Source organism: Symsagittifera roscoffensis, chromosome 9 (genome assembly GCF_963678635.1).
Source record: "Symsagittifera roscoffensis chromosome 9, txSymRosc1.1, whole genome shotgun sequence".
In the NCBI taxonomy this organism is placed as follows: domain Eukaryota; kingdom Metazoa; phylum Xenacoelomorpha; order Acoela; family Convolutidae; genus Symsagittifera; species Symsagittifera roscoffensis.
In genome coordinates this window covers 16,929,096-16,949,393 of record NC_087070.1, presented here as the reverse complement: position 1 = coordinate 16,949,393, position 20,298 = coordinate 16,929,096, and the positions used below count along the sequence as shown (strand labels likewise).

Sequence of the window (20,298 nt, the reverse complement as noted above, 5' to 3'; positions counted from 1 at the left end):
CTTACGTAAGGTACTGCGATGAGAGCGTGTATGCTTGGCGCAGTCCTCGTCTCTTCTTCGAAGTGCCGTAACACCACTGCTTTCCATGGAAGGCTCACCAACTGCTCCATCGTTTCTGCCTGTATCTCTGAAGTCCCGTACGCTTTCTGCTTGAGGGTGGTGCCTTGCAACATTGTCTCCAGATAACCCTCCATGGCACTCTTGTCTTCCAGAGCTATCACATACCCTCTAGCCGAGTTTCGGTACTCCAACATTTCCATGTATCCAACGGCGGGTTCATCTATTGACACAGCCTCCGGTACTGTAACTCGGTTGTATTCTACTGGTACTAGTTGTCCTGCGACATTTCCCTTTCCGTGATTCATGGGAGATGGCTTAAAATCTTTCATTGTGCTCTCTCCACATTGGCTGAGTATTTCCATTTCTAAGGTTGCTCCAGTTAGAGTGCGGTCACTCCTTTTGGATTTACAACCTGTTGACTTTTTCCCCGACATGAGAATGGGTGGCACCATCGCTATATCAGTCAACATTTTATCTGTGCCAGGCAATTGATAGTCACCTTGTCCCAAATCCATGACCTCTTCGACTCGTTTCCTTTTCGCTGAATTGACAGCTTTCATCGATATCTCCGAATCCACCTTCGTCTTTCCTACTCTCCTCGGCATCACTCTGCTGCCTAACTTGATTTTCATCGCATTGATCTTATCAATCACCAATTTCGATCGCATCGTTCCTCTCCTGGTTCTTGACAGATACACCACCTATCCTTTATCGTCCTGCGGTGTCATCTTGATGGGAGAATTCGCTTCACTTTCATCGGTGACTGAGTCAATCAACAGCTCACACAATCTCCCTTCACACTCTTCTAGCTTGTCAAGGACTTCCCGCATCAAGGGTCGGTTGAGACCTGTTTTTAGAATGGACTGGTTCCCATAGCTCTGAACCACTGTCCAGACTTCTTCCATGAACGCCACTCTGTCCAATCTGCATCCCGTCCTACTTTCATGGTCTCGGTGATGTACTTCCCATTTTTCTTCGGGCAAAGTTCCCAAGAAAGGTACTCTGGCTGATCCCTCTATTCTTCTTCTTCTAGGTGATTCCATGAGGATTCTTTGTTCGTTATTTCTTGAATTGCCAGGAGAGCTGCTCTCCGGCAAATTCCGTTTCATTTCCATAAAGCCTGACGGAGGCTCCAGTGTCGAAGTGCCTTCATCCGATGGCTCAGTCGTCTCTAACGTATCCGCGTTGTTCTCAAGATCACTGAAGATATTGAAATCCAGTCTGGATACTCCGCCTGTCGATTCCCTGTCGTCTTCCCCACCAGCTTGACTTGCATCTTGTTGCATTGGTTCTTCGGTTTGACGGCTTCCTCCCTGTCCGTCATCTCCTTCTGGCATATCTTTCTTTGAGCTCGAGGGTCCTTGTTTATCATTGTCGGTTCCTTCCGGAAACTTCGGTATGATCAATGTACCGGCCGATCTATCTTCCTCTTCTCCATGGACCACTTTTATTTCCTCGCAGCCGAAGGTGGCTAGGAAGGTTCTCGTTCGCAGCGTTAAAATTTACTTAAAAACAGTTCAGATTAAAAAATATTTATCCTAAAATTTATTAATATCAATCAGTCTATAAAATTTTGGAATTTGATCTAAGATTGGACAGTCCAGACTTTGGATCTATTCCTAAGATTGTCATTCAATTGTTCATGGTCACTAACTCCTTCTTACCCAAGAGCTTATTAACATAACACATAACATAACATAACACACACTACACACAACTTAGTCTTTTAGCCTAACACCCTCTTGCACGTCACTCAGCCTAGAGTTAAGTAATATTTCTTATGTAAATATACTTGTTTATTAGTATCAGAGAATATCACGTGTACAAGCGCGTACAATTCCCGAGGATGCAGTCGTCCTCTGTTTGGATCGTACACTGGAAGCGAGAGCTCCTTAACGTCCATTTCCACGAGGAAGTCCCTCAACCTCGTCAAGGACAAGACTATGTTCTCTGAGTCCACGTGCTGCTTCTCCGGCGCCCTCGTTAACAAGAAGCATAGGTATTTTCCCGGTATCTGTGACGCCGCCGGAGGTAAAGCTGCCAAGCCCCCTACTCCTGGTCGTTGCTTCCAAAGTAATTCCACGTTTTTGTATTCTCTCTTGAAATCTGCCGCTAACGCTGTCCTAAAACTCATGTCTGCTGTGATTGCTATCGCACATGTTCTATTTGTGAGTATAAAATCACTGTCTGTTAGTATTATGTTACTTGAATATTCATTTGGTAAGTTAAAGTATGACTCAACTACCCTCCCTATGTCAGGTTTCTGAGGTGCTTCTAAGTCTCCTGTTTCTCTTGCTACTCTTAATTTTTTTATTATCAAGTTTTCAGTGTGGGTAAGTGCTACCCCCACTCCCCGGACAAAAATATCCATCGACGTCCCCGTCAATCGCAGACCGGGTATCAAGTCGAGGTTAGAAGCTGGAATGAGTAGTCGTCCTTCCTGGGCAGCCCAGGAAGGATCATCTCGTTCGGTCTTGATGTATTTCATGCTTTCACGATCTACGTCTTGAATCGTGATGCTGGTCTCCTCTGGGTCCGAGGTCATTTCGTTCAGCCACTCTAAGACACGCAGGTTCGTCAAGTCTTGTTCATATGACTGCTGTTGCTCGTCGTCGAATTCTACCTCGGGTTTCGACCGGTCGTCGACCCACTCATCATCGTGATCATAGACTATGTCAATGTCTTGTGACACAGTTATTTCTTCTAAACCCACTACTTCCTCCACTATCTTCTTCAGATCTATCCTTTCCACTACAAAGTCGTCACCGTAAGGATTGTATTTATTTCTGGGTCTTGTCACGTCCTTCTGACGAGTCTGTATCGTGAACGGAAGATCCGGTTCCAAGTTCTTGGAAACCTCTATCTGTTCGGGATCCTGCCAATCCTCCTCTGCGTAGGGTAAGGTTTCATCATCCGCTTCGATCACCTCGTTTGGATCCAGGTCCAGCGGTGTATCCGTTCCTTCCTCCACGACTTCGTTTCCATCGTTCTTCTCCCTGGTGCCCTTCTCGTTGACCTCACAAGCAGGAACCATCATTAGATATTCCCCTTCTTCCATGTCTGCAGGTATACACCAGTCTTCTGTTGATGAATTGTGTGGCTTGATGTTCTCGTAGTGGGCGGCTCGGCCAGTACTCAGTCTATAAAAGCGTCCCTCGTGGTAAACCTCTGTAATCATGAAGGGTCCCCTCCATTTTTTAGGAACTTTTTGGTCCCTTTCGGTGGTATAACGTTCTGAAATACCCATACGTAGTCTCCCACCGAGTAAGTTTTTGCATCAGCTGCTTTCTTGTCGAATCTTTTCCTTTTCCTTGCCTGTGCTTGCTGAGTATTTCGTCTACGCAAATCGTTCAACTCCTGTTGACGTCTGATCACATCCCTCACGTAGACCTGTGGAGACGTTTTCTTTCCCTCATATTCTGGGTAGAAAAAGGTTAAGGGTAAAGACTTTTCGTGTCCAGTTAGCATCATGTGTGGACTGACTCTGGTGGTGGAGTGTTGCGTGCTGTTATATACCTGTGGAAGGTATCTGTCCCAAACGGTCATGTACCTGGAACAATATACTCTCAGCATCGACACTAACGTTTTATTCTGTCTTTCCACTAAGCCATTCGTCTGAGGGTGGTATGTCGTGGAGTGAGCCTGAGCAACCTGTGAGCGTCTCATAAGCTCTTTCGTAAGCTCTCCTACGAAAGCTGTTCCATTATCCGATTGAAACGTCATCGGACAGCCATGTCTCGCTATCCACGTTTTGATCAGGTGGTCGCACGTCTCTTCCGCCGATGCAGTTATGCAGGGCACGGTCTCTGCATACTTCGTAAAATGATCTATCATGACCAACACCTGATTATAACCACTGTCTGTCATGCATATCTTCTGGTGATCTATCTGCACCACCTCATTGAATTCAGACGACTCGATCGATTGTAAAGGAAATCGCAACTTCCTTGGATCCTTGACCTGTTGGCATGACAGACATGCTGTTACCCACTTCTCGCATGCCTTCTTCATTCCAGGCCACTCAAAGCTCTTCAGGATCCACTGATATACTTTGTCGATCCCCTGATGGCCCATCTGATCATGTGACCTGAATAATAGTTCTGTCTGATAGAGTTGCGGTAACACTATTGCGTTAAACTTGTATAGGACTCTGTCTTCCTCTCTTCTTTTGCAAGCCACAATCCCGTCCTTGTTCAAATTTAACCTCCCTTCTTTCTGCATGAAGTACTGTCTCAGGATGCAATAACTATCTTCCTCGAGGTCCCCTTTATCCGGAGAACCATTATCGATCCAATTTTTCAGGTTGCTTGTCATGCGATCATTTCTCTGCGCCCCTAGAAGATCCGAGAGTCTGTATCTCGCCTTCAAGTACGTCTTCATAACCCTCATCTGACTATTCAGCTCATTGGGCTGGTGTGTGTCTTCTTCCATCTTAACGCACCAAATCTTCGCCAGCGGCTGTGTTTCTTGTTTGAACGGCTGAAGATCAGTCCTGACTACCTCTTTTTGTGACAACAGACTTATCGAACGTTTCGATACCGCTATTGTCTCCAAATCATCCGCTGCGTTGTCAAAGACTCTTTCGCTTGGTATAAGGTAACAATCACTGTCAGGATCCTTGTACACCTCACTGTCCAGATCCCTTGCACGAGTTTCCACTAGTAGTGTGTGGATCGCTAGTTCGGACAGTTCTGATCCCGAGCTCGAGTTCCTGTCTGAGTAGGTGTCAATTCCTGAGTTTCGGGATTTGTCATCTGTTGAAGAGTTTGTGATGGAGTCTGCAAGCTCCCCCAGATTATGTCTGTGCCTTCTTCGCGTCCATCTGAACTCCCCGGACAAAACCTTGTTCTCCAGGTCCTGTTTCTCATCAGGAATTTTTTCATCTATCTCAGACTCCCCGGACAAATTTCCTTGTCCCGGGTGTTGATCTTGTGATCGCTGGTTCTTTTCATCATCCGTCTCCCCGGACAAATAGTCCTGCAGCAGATTTTGTTCTACCTCTTCACCCTCTTTATCCCGGTCCATAAAGGTGACGGTTTTCTTCGCGTACTGCTTCCCTGTTCTTTCCGTCCGTAAGAAGTACTGGTTAAAATCTCGTGGGGTATTGAGGATACTAGTTGCTGAACTATTGTCCTACAATCCCTCTCGTTCTCTTCGTGTTGTCGTCTGGACGGCATAATCTTCACCTTCTCACTGACTGTTAGCAATGCCACTGCTGCAGTCCACTCGAGGTCATCTCTGGTCACTTCTGTTTTTAACAATCCACCCAGCATCCGCATCAATTGCAGTGTGACCTGCACCGTTTTATCCAATAATGAGAGGCTGTTTAAGTTCATGCGAGAGAGTTGTTGCTGGACCAGATTCGAGCGCAGCAACAGATCCAAGGGGACCGGGTCCTCCTTGGATAGGATCTTTATCTCGGCTGCTTTCTCTACAGGTAACTCGGGGTGTCCTGGAATTGGATGTCCAGACTTGTCCACCATCTCGTTAAGGGAAGCGCTTCATAAGTTTCTTTGTCCAGAAACGAGAATCCCTCCTTTATTTCTGCCTGATTGGCTTGCTTCTGCTCCAATCTTTCATAGCACTCAGTTTTCTTACTGAGGCTGTCAGCATTCTGGTGTTTGTCACGCATCCTGTGCTCGATTATCATGTGGTAGCCATCCAATCTCACTATCCATCTACCAATATAACTCTGGTCCATCGAGTAGGTCTTCAACCAGGATAACGCTCTGTTGTCCACGCGTAACTTGAAGGGAGCGCTCCCCAAGTATGCACGGTACTTTTCCACGAAAGTGACTACTGCAAACATTTCTGCTTTTGGTGCGCCATATTTTATCTCTGTGTCACTCAAGACCTTGCTGCCGTATGCAATGGGACGGAGAACCGTTCTTCCATTCCATTCTTGCTCTTGATGCAATATTCCTGTGATGGCTACTACCGATGCGTCTGTGTCAAGAACATACATGCCCTTTTCTGTAGGCATGCCTAGCACTGGCGCTTCGCACAGTTCCCGCTTTATGTTCTCGAAGGCAACTTGTGCTTCATCGTTCCATTCGAACTTTTTCCCTTTGTTGCGCATCAGCTTCTGCATCGGATACACCTTGTCCGGATATCCTTTTATGATCTCCCGGTAGTAATTGGCAAATCCTAGGAAGCTCAGGAGCTGTGTGTCCGTTCTGGGAGCCTTCCATGTCAACACTGCTTCTACTGCTTCCGGGTCCGGCCTCACACCATGCCTGTCCACCATTCTTCCCAGGTACTTGATTGAATCCCTAAGGATTTCACATTTCGATGGTTTGCACTTCAAGCCTGTTCTTTTCATGCATCCAAAGACCTCATCGAGCCTATCAATGTGGTCCTCCAGGGTTGGTGTCGCTATGACTACGTCATCCATGTAACACATCACGAGATTCCCGTATTTCTTGGTCACTCTGGTCAAAGCCTGAGCCATCAGTCTTTGAAAAGTGGCTGTTGCGTTGCACAAGCCGAAGGGCATCCTCTTCCACTGGTACAACCCCAACTCACACGCGAATCTGGTTTTCTCTTTGTCCTTCTTCCGCAGAGGGACCTGCTAAAAGGCAGAACCCAAGTCCAATGTGGTGAAGAACTTGGCATCACTAAGCTTAGAGAGGCTCTCGTCTATTCGCGGTATCGGGTACGCATCTTTTATCGTTACCGCGTTCAAGTAACGAAAGTCGCAACAAAATCTAAGCTGCCCCCTTTCTTTTTTGCCATTACTACCCCGCAAGCCCATGGCGATTTCGAGGGTTCTATCATGTCGTATTCAAGCAACATTTCTATTTCCGCTCGGCACGCTTCCGATTTGTGTGGCGTCATTCGTCTTGCGCCTTCCCTATGGGGAACGGCGCTCTCTTCAAGTTTGATTTCATGTTCGATGAAATTACAGCAACCGATATCCGCAATAATGTTTTGAAAATACATCTGCGTTCCGATTTGGGAGGTTCCGTAATTTTTCGAAATCTCCCTCACCTATTTTCCCTTTTAAATGTTCTATCTCTGGCAAAACCGGTTTGTCAGATTCTAGTTCATATGACGAGGGGCGTTCCGGAAAATTCGAGCAGCTTGATAAGCCGTCGTCCGTTTCGGATTTCATTGAAAACAATTTATGAATAGATTTTAACTCATTAATCCTCTTTAAAATTTTTATCTTTATTGGCATGATAAGGACAGTCTTTCACACTATGTTTCCTCAAGTTTTGTGTCTCCTCATAGTCGGTCCTCATCGGCAAAGCGTAACCAAGCTTCTTTCCACGCTGGATTGAAACCGTGGTGTCTAGTGTGTTCAATAACACACTGACACACAGTCCGTTTCGCGTTACCGAGAAGCTCCGGCCTAAAATCACCGAACTCTGACTATTTGGATTCGGTACTAAGCAAACCTGTTTACTATCACTTAACGAATTCAAATTTCTCATTCTAAAAATTGCCATCACAGCTTGTCCTGGCTGTAGTTTTACTTTTCTATCTAAAAAAATTGGTACCTTGTTTTCGTCTGTTATTATACTATTATTTGGTTTCTTAACATACTTCCGGTCCGGGTTTCTAATCCGTATCAGACCGTTGTTAAAGTCAATCATCACGTCAAATTTCCTGACAAAATCTCTGCCCAAGATGAATTGGTCGGCGTCGTCCAAATTCTCTACTAACAGGAAGCTCATCCAAAGATCCCGTCCTCCCATGTGGAGGACCGTTATTGGTGTTGTTCCGGCTACGTAAATGGCTCCTCAATTGGCGTCGGCCAGTCGGAGATTCGTTGGAATTAGATCTTCCCTCGTGAAGCCCATTCTTTCCCAAGTTTTTATCGGCATCATACTCACTACCGCTCCTGTGTCCAGAAGCCCTGTGACTCCGATTTTTGTTCCGTTGGTGTCGAGCAGATGTGCGGTCACATCTGCTTCATACACAATGTGTACTGCATCTTGTTCAATCATGGCGTCATGGCATATCCTGCGGACTTTGAGTTCCTCCTCACCCAAATAGATCTGCCCCATTTGGTCACTATCTGTTGTTACATAAGTCCTAGTGTAGATACTGATTCCATCCACGTTCAGCATCACTTGATAGGGTCCATAGACTTCCACATAGCGCCTGTGAAGCTTCTTTATTCGAGGGCCACCCGTTGTTAGTAGTGCTCGCGCAGCTCTCGACTCAGTGCGTGGCTCCACCTGCCTGATATAATCTGCATATGTGTCCAAATGCATCAAAGTGAGCTCGGATGGTTCACTCAGATTTCTGATTACCTGATGTCCTGCCACTGAGATTATCGACTGTATCTTGCTTCCTTGTGGCACCATGCCGAACCTCTGACCGGAATTCACATTAAGTTTCATGCTCAAACTGCTTGGTGCTTTAGTCTCCTCGACCTCCGTTGCTTCGAAGGTATTCAGTTGCTCCTATAGTTTCTCATTCTCCAGTTCAAGTTTCACTTTTTGTTCAATCTCTTTTGTCACCAGTTCCTGCTGCACTCTATTTAGAGCATCCCTCGCGGCTGCCCTATAATCAATCTTGAAGTCATCGGCCGCAGTTGCTGGTTCCGGTTCACGTGTCTCTTTAGTTACCGCTTGCCGCCAGCTCTTGAGGTTTGTCTTTTCTGAGTGCCTCCGCTTCACTCAACAGGCGAGCCTTGTTGGTTTTCACTCCTGACAAAGGTTCTTTGTGCCTTGGATGCTTGATGTCTGCCACTGCATCCCAGAATTGCGGACAATCTGATTTAAAGTGACCTTCCAAGTTGCAAAAGATACACCTCGGGCCGAATTTCGCAATTACTCCTCTCATGAAATCCTCATGGTCCAATTCTGACGCATCTTCGTCCTCGAGGCTAAAGCCTATTGCTTTCATGCCTTGTTTGTAAGTTGGGCATGCTGACACATGATGGTCCGTTGAACTGCAATTGGCACAAGAGCGTCTCTTGTCCATATCATCCCTCGGTTTGTACCAGTTGTTCCCTTGGTTTGCCGGTCCGCTGTTAAAATTGCCATAATTGTTCTTGTAGTATCCAGATCTCGAAGGAGGTTTCAACAAAAGATACTCTTTTGACTTGAGCCTCAACTCCACTGGTGTTGGCGCATTGGTTGATAGTGGTGTGTAATGCGTTGCTAGCATTGTTCGAAGTTCATCATTCTTCACACCATCGATGAATTTTGAGGCTACTGCCAGGTTCATCCTTCGGTTTGACTCATCCGGCTGCGTCTTCTCAGCATTTTCAAGTCATCGAGAAACTTGTCTATCGTTTCATCTTCCCGTTGTCTCCGTTTCTCGAAGCGCATCATTGCTTGGTGCCCCTGCACCCCTGATCCAAAACGGTTTAACAAGATTTCGAAGATTTTCTCGGCTGTGTCACGCTGATATTGCTTCTTGGCCATGACACAGTTGCTTCCAAGTTACTGGTGAACGCACTTCATTCCTGTCTCTCCGACAAGTCCTCTTCCTCGAAATGCAGTTTCGTTACCTCTATCCAGGTATCAATACAGCCATCAGACTCGTCTTTATAGCATCTTGGATTCTTAAAGACTCTTCTGGACTTTTCACTGCGTTCATTGGTTCTGTATAACCTTGTAAGGAATGTCTCCAAAGACCTGTTTAGGGGTTCAAAGGCTGTGGCCATTGCCGTAGCATCCCTTGAGTGCCCCTCCTGAGTGTCTTCACACCTTGTCAAAGGCTCTGTATTCGGTGCATCCCTGCAATCCGAATCGCCGTGAGTGTTTCCCCCTTGGCCCACATGACTCCTCCCCGGGCTCGCATGTCCTCTGTTACCGGAGTCACTTCTCCCAGTCGCATGTGTGCCTCGCGTTGGTCTTTCATTAGAGGTCTGTCTGTTCCCCGTTGAACTTGTTCTACTGTCCCGGCCCCATGTTCTATTACCCCTAGTGGCATAGCCTGTTGAACTGCCCCTGCCTCTAGTGGATCCATATGTCCTCCTTTTTTGATGGTCATTGAAGTTCACCTTCGGCTCTCTGCTGGGACCTCCCGAGTTCGGTTCCCCTTCTTTTGGTCCATTCTTGCTGCTTAGTAGCCCGTCCAACCTATCCATGTTAGCCTGAGTTCACCTCTCCATCATCGCGTCCATCTTTGTGTCAAGAGTCCCAAGAGACTGCTCTTGCTGAATTCTTAACTTCTCCATGTCGTCTCTTAAGCGTAACTCTCTCTGTTCCGCTTGTCTTGTCATTCGCGACAAGTTCTTCGCTATATGCTTGTCCTTTCTTTCTTTCAAGCGTTTTTCGCTCCTACCAACTTCTTGTCTATTCCGGTTTATTTCTTCCAGCAGACTATCTCTTTCAATGTGAACTGCTCTTTCTAGTTCACTCATTCTTATGGACATCTGTTCATTTTGTTCTCCTAAACTGTCCACTATGTTGTTCAAGGCTTCTTCTAGTGCTGCCCCGTTATCCACGAGTGGCGTCACTAGTGGCGGTGTAACCCTGTCGGTCCCAGGTAGCTTCGTGCTGGTCGAGATTCGGGCCTTGACTCTCTGCCTCGACGACTTTTCATTATCCATCTCGGGATCCGCCAATGCGTTGCCTAGCCCTCTGTTTCTACTCTCCCCAGTTTGCGGCTCTGAATTTGTCATAATCGCGAAGCCTCTCGACTGGCCCGGTGTGTTTACCTCTTTCCTTATCGTTCTCACCACATCAAATTTGTCCATGAATCCAGTCTCTCTTTCGACGTATGCCTCATTCTCCTGGGTCGAACTATTGAGGCTGACATGAGACCCAAAGTCCACTTGCTCTTCTTCGTCGTCCTTCTCCTGGGATTTACCTTCAATTCTTGTGCCCACTCCCATGGTGAATGGAAAGATGTTGCCTAAGGCATTCCTCATTCTTTTGAGAACGATGATGACGTTGTTTGTTTCTCTGTCCCGCTTGCCATCATAGTGTTGTCTGTTGGAGACTTTCTAGTTGCCACAATTTCAGTTGAGATGTCGGACAGTTCCGACATCTCTTCTTGATCCAGCGTCCCGGTGGAAGTGGCAAAATCATGGCCTTGTTCTACCGGAGTAGATTCACTCGCCAGCCTTCTGCCTCTCCCTTCCAGCCCATGTTCTTCCTGGTTGTCATTCATGGCCTGGTCTGTATTGACCTCCACTTCCAACATTTCTTTTCTCTCTTCTGAGGTCTTCTGATTCCTCGTTTCAACCATTCTGCCTGAAACCGTCTCCCCTTTGTCGGTCCGGGCTCGTTTGATCCAATCCACAAAAGGATCGGTCATTGTTTTTCTTTGCTTTTTAGGTATGAATTTCCTAGAGCTATTACCTCGTTTAGGTATCCTTGACTTGTCTAGACTCATTCTCAATTTGTCACTTCTTAATGCCTATACACTTAATTCGATTGCTAGTGACCTTATAGTTTGACTACCAATAATAATGACACAACACAATAAACTTCACAAGATTCTATAAAATCGTGACCACGAATCCCTGTATGTAATCAGAGTACAGTTTGTATATAATTTTTTCACACTAACCGATTATCGGTCGTAAGATTTGAGAACTAGCACAATATGATGTTATCAGTCAATTTAAAAGATAGTGTACTCACCACCCAATCAAGCACAGTTTATGTATATTTAAAATCAAAACAAAAAGAAAAATTATAATATATAATGACAGAGTATGAATACCTTTATGAAAAAAAAAACGTTTGTGTATTGTACTTTTAGTCGGTCGCAGTACAATAGTCGAAACAGACAAAACTTTCAAGGCAGTAATTTTCTCAAGTGGGCGTCTATTGCACCCACCGAGTACTGTGTTACCTATCTGCCTTCGGATTGTCCAAGCTAGACCTACTACAATCCTCAGGGCAGTCACTTTTCACAAAAACGTATTGGGTTTCAATCCACACCAATGAATTACGCTCTTTTTAGTTTAGACTTAGTGTCGCGAATATCCGAGTTCAGACCTGGTTTGTCTTAGTCTGGTTTTTATTGAAAGGCAAGTTACCAGTGCAGTCACTGATTCCTAGCCTGTCTGCTAATAACCTAATACCTCTCACTTTAGTCTTTCTGCCGTTTACCTAAGTCCTTTAATAAAATAATAACCCTCCGGATTGGAAAAAAATAGGACCCTTCCGGATTAACAAAATTTAGACCCCTCCGGATTGGGACCCCTCTGAGTTAGTAAATATAAGACCCCTCCGGATTGGGACACCTCCGAATTAGCAAATATAAGACCCCTCCGGATTCGGATCCCTCCTAATTCGGAAAAAAAATCTTTTGACCCCTCCGGATTGCGAGCCCTCTGGTTTGTAATAGTAGCTTTTAGGAGACTTCCTTCTTTCAACCTATACCCCTCCGGATACGTTCTCCGATGCAATTTGGCTTTTTCAATTAACTAGGAAGGGTATGTAATGCTTTCCTAGACCCTTCCGGATGGAAGTTAAGCCTCTTATTTGACAATTCACGCTAACGGTGAAGGGTCTTATCGCTAGCCTAACTTCGGTGCGATTAAGGTTTTCCCGTGCCTTTAGCCTTCCCTTTTCGTCTAGAAGAGCCTAAAATTACTTTATTCAACCGCTATTACCTTTTGGTAGGGGTGTAGGGGCTTTTCTAAAAAAAAATTATATAAAACGTGAAGGGTCTACCCTCCCAAATTGGTGAACTTGCTAAAAACAATCTCAAAAACTTTTCACGCTTTTTTTTCGAAAAACTTTTGTCCCTATCAGTAAGCTCAGCTAATTTCTAGTCTATTGATACCAAGATCAACTCGATATGCCCAGTAGTTCTAAAGTTATTAACCAAAACGTCTTTTTTCTAAAGTCAAAAAATTTGTCTCTTATAGGTTCCGCCTAACTTTTTCCGCAATTCTGTTCTTTTCGACCTAAAAATTATTGATCCGAGCTCAGTAGGCCTACACTTTTCTAGTTCAATGCAAAAGACCTGATCTAAAACGCTTTAGTTGAAAAAATTTGCGAAAAACTATGCTACCTGTACCCCTCCGGATTGATGAATCCACCAAATCAAACACGTTAAGTTCGATTTCTCTGCGACCCGGAAGGCTTTCGGAAAGCGGGTTTTAAAACTTGTAGGTTCACTAGTGGACGTTGTCCGAACAACTATTTTTACTGTTCTAACTCAAAAATTTATTGTGTTTCGTTTTCTCAAAAATCACGCAAATTCGGTTTTTGGATCCAAAACAGTTCCAACCACTTCCGAACTAAACTTAACCGAGTTTATCTAAAATGGTAGTGCAGTTACTATGTAACACACTACTTTAGTGCTTTTTCCGTTTCAAAAAATATCGATATCTCAAAAATCGCGACTTGTGGGGGGATCAAAATATTGCTATTTCGACCCTAAAAACCGGTCTGCTTTCTGTGTTTTTCACCAAAAAAACGATATAGGTGTATTAATATAGGCTATATAAGTAATGATATTATTAATACTATACCCCTCCGGGTTTGTTCAATATCCGAATTAAGGTGCTTAGCTCGGATATTCGCAGTTCGGTGAAGGGTCACTACAGTGCAGCACTGTCGAGCCCCCCACAGATTACTATCTTACTTTTTGTACCAAAAGGGATACAAAGTTTGTTAACGATACCCAACAGTCATTTGTTGTTGTCGTTGAGCCCCTTTTTGATGCTCCTTGTACTGCTTGCCGGATCAGTCTTCTCCCAAGACCCCTCCGGATTGAGCGCAAATCAGCTTACCCTTCCTGATTGAATGCAATTTATCATTAACGTGCTTAAATGCTCAAATAACCCTACAGTACAAGCCTCACAAACGGGCTACAAAATTGATCGTAACAATCCTGACTGATATAAATGCCTGTAACAACAATATATCTATCAACAACAAACGGGAGGGTCGGATCACGTCTTGTCTGGGGGAATGATTTCTACTGATTTTTTTAAACTTTTTTACTGTTTTTGGTTTTTTCGGTTATTTTTTTATGTTTTTTGTTTTTCTTAGGTACTATACTACTTTTTGTTTATATATTTTTAAGTGTTTTTGGTCACAAACCTCTCAGGAAACGACGGGACCGCGAATCCCCCCACCCTTCCTGCTTCGTGAATTTTCGGTCTTAACTAGGTTAAAAAGCTATTCACAGTAATCCGGAAGGCTTCCGCGTTCCGATTTACCCTTCCGCCCCTGCGGCTTAGGCCTATTAAGGGCGTTAATGTGAGCATCCGCTCGGCGCGGAGTGCTCGTTAACGGTTCTGCCGGTCATGATGTTAAAAAAGAATAACACCCAGGAGCGCCATAAAAACATCTATGTAACCTTCGCCCGGAAGATACATATCGACGGAAAATAAAACTAAGTCCTAAGACGACTGGCCAACGTCTAAACAGAGCTTTACATGCTTTTAACCGTCTCTACCAAGCCAGTACTTTCGGTGGTCTTTCTAACATCGGGTCGACAAAAAATGTTACTGCTTTCGGCTTCGGTCAAAACACTCAAATTAAATTAATTTCATGCAGAAGTAGTGAGCTAATGGCTGGGTCTCAGCATCCCCAGACCACGAGATTACTCCTAAAAACAGGGCTACTAATATTTATTGAATTATTATTGTTTTTGTTCAGTAGTTAAAAACCATCATCTCCATCGAAGATGGATCAACCCTTTCCCCCAACTCCTAGCTTCTCATCCTTGCAAAATGAATTCAGATGTTAATTAAATTCAATTCAGGACATGACAGGCAAGCTAAAAGTTTATATAAGTTAATAAAAGTTCCAGTCCCGAGACCCCACCGGATTCTTGAATCCGGGGAAATAAGGCTCTTATTCTCCTTCCGGAAGGCTGGTTTTCCACCCTTCGCCGTTGTTCGCAACGGCCTTGCAATTATTGTAGCGACACAATAGTTGCAACTCGGAGCGGTCTCTACTACTTCTGTAATTCGTCGTTGTTTTTCAAGCACAATTCTCGTTGGTCACGCTATCGCAACTAATGTTGTTGTGTTTTTCTTCCGGTTTTCTGCCAAATTGGCCGTTTCTGACTTTTCTCAGAAATATGACGTCATACTTCGAATTTTTAAAATTTCAAAATACCAGAATATCTTGACCTTCACCGTTTGACTAATCGTCCCAATAACGTCGTTAATTGCTTAAAACCGTCAATTCGGAAGGTTCACTGTTAAAAACTCGAATATGCTGAATCTGCATTTTAGTCCATTCTGGTCGAATGTCACACCAGCTTGTTCACTTACCGTAACTAAACGGAAGGGCCCTTTTTGTAATTTAGTTTTTTTAAGAGATTGATTTGAATCTTGAAAATATAAATCTTTTATTTAAGCCGCGAAAACTTAGTTTTAATCAAGTAAGTTTTTTTTGGATTTTTTCCAGCAACCTTTTGGGAATCCGCTAAAAAGATTTAAAATGTTTGAATTTTTGTAAACAATTTTTGTGTTTTCCTAGTCAGGTCTACAAAAACTGTTGTCCAGTTAGCTTATTTTACTATATTTGTCGATTATTCCTATATTGTAGTTTTTCGTTCAAATCCTTTTATCACATCTAGCAGAAAAAGCACAATTCTCGGCTTTTAGCCTAATTGTTGTGATAAACTTATTAAATAGATTTGTTATGTTTGATGTTTGTGCCTGTATGTGGAGCGCCCTCTGAGGGATTTTAGAGACAAGTCTGTCAAATGGCTTTCTGTGGGGAGGTGGGGAACTGGAACTGGCTTGAGAAGTCTGGTGGTGCGCCGCTGAACCTACTGAGCTCGGGTGAGATTGTTCCTTGTTTTTGATTTTTAACCTTTATGCTGCCTTTCAACCTTTTAACATTTTAAATTAATTTAGTTGTCTTTTTTTTATTTGCTGACTTGTATAATTCCCACTAACCGCTTATCATGGGTTAGTTCAGTCCCCTAAAGTCCAGTCAAAATACTTTTTTTTAACCTTTATGCTGCGTCAAGATGAGGAAAAACAACAAAGAGTGTACAAGCAAAGATTGCTTAAAACCTTCAGGACTGATAAATTGGATTAGATGTGATTGTTGTTCTAGTTGGTATCATATCAGTTGTGTAAATATTTCTCTTAGCGACTCTAAGAAAACCCAATGGTTTCAGTGTACTTTATGCGTTGATGTAAAATCTGTTAATAAAGCAACAATAGGTAATGATTTAGTGCTAGACAATTATGTTAATACAGCCATCTCAAATGTCCGAGTACTCAAGAGAGTACCAAAAGACTCGCGTGTTCCCTTGGCGGAAAGTCTGTCGGACAAAATAAATGACATCGTCTACAATGTAGAAGATGTTACAAAATGGCTAATTTTTTTAACGTCGTTCTTGTTTTTTTTGGAGCAACCGAAAAGAAGTGGACGCAAACAGACCACAAGCATGAGCTCTTTGATAAATAAAAAAATTCGAGCGAATGACGTGTCACTTCCAAAACCCCATCCCAAAGTTTCAAGCCCGCCTCTGAGTGACCTCGAGCAGAGAATAAAGTTAATAAGTAGTAAGCTCGATGAAGGAAATGTAAAGGGAGGAATGAGTGTAACATTCGTCTACTGCAGTCACACATGAGGCTTAAGAAAAATAGGCCCTATAACCACTGGCTCAAGGGTCAGGGACACTATCTCTTGTGTTTTTCTACCTCAAGAACGGTCGGAGCCAGTTCGGTTCGTTTGTGACATGAGACTACGACCCGTTACAGCTTAAAGGCTACTACTAAAATATCCCCCCACTCTAGAATTAGAAACGTCCCCATACTTAGGTCTCTAGATACCCAAAATACATGAACGCCGTTAAAAACCGGGTTGGAACAATCCGTTAAGTTGCTTTTTTATTAGACAGTGGAACTTTGATCCATTTCAGATGGATCAACCTAAAACTCGCCTTACCTCAACATAACAATCATAAAACACACTCTAGGAATTTAAATTTGTACTCACATAGTAGCACGCTCAAGAAGTGGGAAATAATCCAGTCGGTAATTAACTCAAGAATTAAATAAAGTAACTAAAATGAGTTTAACGTTAGTCAGTTTTAATAATAAGAACAAGTTTTTTCTCTAGACTGTAAGTTCTCGTGAACCATTGGGACACTCTAGCTGTCCACCTTTCCACCGAAGGTTCACTCTGGTCCAGTTAATAATAGTACTCCAGTCACAACAATCCAGTTCGTGGGAATGCTCTCGTCTCTGTTTCAGATGGGACAGCTCTACTCTTGTTCTATTGTGACAGAAATTGCGAATAGCAATTTCCCACTGTTTTATTTTACAACTTTCCCGCGCGTGTGACTCAATCGTTCTGAAATTGTTCTAACTTCTTTTTCTGATTTTCAGTTCTCGCGAGAAAATCGTGCATGACAGGTTCCATTCGAAATTTTGAAAAATTAAATTTCACTCCAAAATCAAGTGTTTTTTTGCTCCTCTCAAGGTCAAACTTCCAAATATGACCGACTGGCACATACTCCCCGGACTCGAGATCGATGTCCTCATCGCGCGCTGTCTTCTGCCAGTGAGTCCCAGAAAAACCGAGTGTTGCTCAAGATACAGTGCCAGTGGTCATTTACAGAAGTTTGCAGCAGATTTAAGCTTATCTACACCCCAAAATTCACAGCCATTTAAAATTTTCACACTATTGCTAAACAGCAACCAAAATCTGCATACACCTGCACCCTTGAATTTTCGCTTTTCAAGCCAATCATTTTAAAATCTCTTTTGTCCTATTCAATCAGGAAATTGTCATGCAGCATTTCGATTTATATAATAAATATAGTATATTAGTAACAATATTTGCTTTGTTAAAATTTCTTTTTCGTGAATCCAAGTTTCACTCGGATCCACGCTCAAGCCCCCCTTCCCTCTCAAGACTCAAGATCCATCCGATTTGCCCATTCATCTCGTACTCTTCGCCTTGGAGGTACTGCATCCTGAAGTGCTAGATGCGGCAAACTGTCTCAACAGTTCCTCTTCATCATCGGAACTAATCACAATCTCCTCCCAAGCCTTCAGCTGTTCATTGGATCGCATCCATTCTCTCTGCTCCTGCAACCTCTTTGCTTGGTTGGGTAGTGCCTTCACCCTAGCTTCTCGGTTCAAGCAAAAGGAGTTGTGCAGGCTCAAGCTCACGTTCTTCGCCAGGTCTTCCTCTAGTATCGACTCCCTCGCTTTGGTATTGTCTCTAGACATCTTACCCACTCTTTTCCATCCTGTCGTGATCGCATTACGATGGGTTAGCAGGGGTCTCTTGAAAGCTTCCGGCCCAATCTCGGCCTGGAACTGTCGATACTCTTTTTGATGTTTTCTCATGTGATCTTTCGTTGTCATGTACAACCAAGACGTCAGTGTCGCCCGAAACCATGGAAAGTACCTCAAACGGCTCCAGACATGTCTGACTTCCGTTGGTATGGCGAATACCTTGCACGCAGTCTCAAACAACTCGAGTCTCCTATTGTAGTCTATCGCGTATATTGACTCAGCCGTTGGCGTCCCCGCTTCCCGATATTTCGTTATATTCTCTTCTATCCATCTCAGAGCCAACATCGTACTCACTACTAAGATCGTCACCTTCTGTCGGTGATCCGGTAGTCCGATCGACCGGATTTCTTCCATATCCCACACCAGGCAAAGGTTCTTGTGATCTGGATACCACAACGTTTGCGCTAAACAGTGGCATGGGCATTCTCCATGGGTGATTTCAATGCTCCTGAGGTTACGCTCCCCCGAGTCTTCCAAGAGAGGCTCAAGCTCCATCATTTTCTCATGCATCGTGTCGTTATCTTCCAGGTTTGGAGCACTTCCCACAGGTTTTCCGATCACGTTTTGTCTCTCGTGATCGCTTGTGTTCTCTCTCTCCAACTTCAAAAGTTCTTCTCCCCAGATTTCACTCAAGTCATCTCTCAATTCTTTTGGTACTGTCCCTCTGATTTTTCTCAACAACTTGTGCGAGTGATGCGATATCCGAGCCAACCTCACGCACTTGGGCACTGAGAAGGCCTTGTCCACCAGTACTCTCTGGCTGGATGCTTCCACCATCACCATGTGCAGTGGGTAGTGACTTCCGCACAAGTTGGCCATCATTGACCCTATCAGCGATTTCGCGTTCAATGGCAAGCCATAAGCTTCGCTCATGGGAAATCCCATTTCCGCCTCGAGACCAACCTTCCAGCTCCGGATGTGTTTTTGAGTCACCTGCAACACCCCGGGCCATGATTCTACGCTCAACGCCGTCACTAAATGATGTTCAGATTCTAGTCTTTCCAGTGACTGCAGACTACACATTCTCGAGAAGAATCCGAGAGCTGTCGCTATATTCACCGTGGTTCTCGCGTAACACTCCGCTACTATTTGCACTTCACTTTTCTCCCTTTCTGTTATGTCTTCGAACCAAGTGACCAGGTCTTCTTTTTGAAATGACAGTATTCTAACGCATGACCGTCCATCGCAGGTGTGCTCTCCGTTTCCACACGTCGAATCCAGACAGCTACCTGGCTCCAATTTCTTTGCTGACCCGGGATTACTAGTCTTTTCGCCTGGCTCTTGCATCTGAGGTGAAATTAGCTTATGCAGCACACTCAACTTTGCCATATCTTCATCTTCCGTTGGTGCTAACCTCACTCGCTCGGTGGTTTCTTCGATCAGACTCGCGTGGGGATGTGGACACCAGGAGGGTCTTAATAGTTTCCATACCACTCCCAAGTTCGTGGTTAACAAGCCATTTCCATCGCCCATGTTCACTTCAACTCTCTTGTTTGAATGCGGTATGCTCACCACCTCTGGTGTTTTCTCAAGAATCAGGCCCAGGCTCGGCCCCTCTTTTTCCACCGCGTCTATTTCCATTATTCTTTCTGTCCAAAACTTCAGTAGCTCCACTACCTCATGGTTCCTGTGGGCGCCTCCAGCTTCCGAGTCTAAGAAGGGGTTGTAGGCCATTCCCATCACTCCAGACACATATTGGTATTCCCCCTTCTCGCTGATTCTCGAGTACTGCTCTGACGAGGCCAGGTTACGGTGAACATCATGTTCTTCTTCGAACTTCTTATTATAAAACCTCCGTACCTCGTCTAGCTTCCTATGGTTCTCTAGGGATAGTCTGGAACCCTCTTCCTTTTCTATTCCTGTGCTCTGATACACGTTCAAGATGACCGTTGAGACTCTTTTTTCCATGGTTTTGCTTGCGCTTGCTCTCTGTTGGCATGCCAGGATGGTGCTATCAGACATCATCGACATTATCCATCTCAAGAAACACGTGGCATCCTTTCTTCTGGCCAGGCTCAAGCCTGAGTTGTCCCTGGCTACGTGTTGCATCAGTGCTTGATACATCTCCAGCTTCTTGCTTC

The 20,298-nt window shown here is 44.3% G+C and overlaps 2 protein-coding genes across 3 annotated transcripts in view; one reads left to right on the top strand and one right to left on the bottom strand.

Annotated features, from left to right (window-relative positions):
- LOC134853905 (cytoplasmic dynein 1 light intermediate chain 2-like) overlaps nt 1-20,298 on the bottom strand; it is a 485,619-nt gene that overhangs the window by 89,440 nt on the left and 375,881 nt on the right. The window lies entirely within an intron of this gene.
- Nucleotides 15,566-20,298, top strand: part of LOC134854628 (60S ribosomal export protein NMD3-like) — a 31,960-nt gene continuing 27,227 nt past the window's right edge. Inside the window, exon 1 of the mRNA XM_063870968.1 lies at nt 15,566-15,587. The gene's annotated coding sequence lies outside the window, so the exon portion shown is untranslated. The remainder of the gene's footprint in view (nt 15,588-20,298) is intronic.